The following is a 1,018-nucleotide window of genomic DNA, read 5'->3' on the forward strand; positions in this document are numbered from 1 at the left end:
CATCTCCTGTCTGGAGGGGAGGTGAGAGGGTAGAGGGGGTTAGAAGCTTGCAAAATGGATACGAAAAGAGAGAGTGGAGGGAGACAGTGGGCTGTCTCATTAGGGCGAGAGCAATTGGGAGTATATAGAAAGGTGTATTTAAGTTTTTGTGTGAGAGACTGACTTGATTTGTAAACTTTCACTTAAAGCACAATAAAAGTTTAAAAAAAAAAATGGGTAGTAACTCTCTTCCACTGGAAGCCGACTTGCCACCATGACAGCTACTGTCATGTCTCTAGTGATCTCCAAGAATTTCCAGCACTTTTTGCAAGTACTGAACACTGACATCGATTGGTGGTGGAAAATAGCCTTTGCCACCACTGCCATTAGGGTATGGGGTGAAGATATGCTCATGTGACATTGAGGAAAGCAGACATTGACTTCACCAAGAAGATGGCAGAGATCACTGAGGATGTGGTGAAATGTGTGGTCACCATTATGCAGAATTCACACCAGTACAAGATTCTAGTCTGGTCTGGTTTTTGAACAGAGAGAAAGATGCAAACTATGGAAAATACAGTCAGGTTCTGGTCAGTGGTCTGGACAACAAGCTCTGTGAAGACCTGGAACAAATAAAGAAGATTTGGGTCCACTGAGGACTTTGGGGTCCTTTGTGTCCGAGGCTAACATACCAAGACCACTGGCCACTGTGGCTGCACTGTGAGTGTGTCAAGAGGAAATACATCAAAAAAAAAAAAAATTTTTTTTTTTATTATTATTAAATAGTTTACATACCTTCAAAAAAAAGGGGGGGGGGATGATGAATAGGATGAAGTTAAAATGGCTACATAACCCATGCCCACCTCGGAGAATTGTCATCAGGGGCAGTGTATTTTAATCATCCTGGGCTTTCACTCAGGACTCACAAGTGGGGTTTCTTGATTCGTCTCATTGTATGGGAAAGATAAGTCATCATTGCTCCACACCACCCCAGAACTCCTCATCACATCCTGGCCTCTCAGTTTCCCTCTGTGTCCAG

At 43.2% G+C, this 1,018-nt stretch overlaps 1 pseudogene; it reads left to right on the forward strand.

The window, feature by feature from the left end:
- Positions 1-268: 268 nt before the first annotated feature.
- LOC126058654 (40S ribosomal protein S18-like) lies at positions 269-708 on the forward strand (annotated as a pseudogene).
- The last annotated feature ends 310 nt before the right edge of the window (positions 709-1,018 follow it).

The sequence above is a fragment of the Elephas maximus genome, chromosome 15 (assembly GCF_024166365.1).
Source record: "Elephas maximus indicus isolate mEleMax1 chromosome 15, mEleMax1 primary haplotype, whole genome shotgun sequence".
NCBI lineage: Eukaryota > Metazoa > Chordata > Mammalia > Proboscidea > Elephantidae > Elephas > Elephas maximus.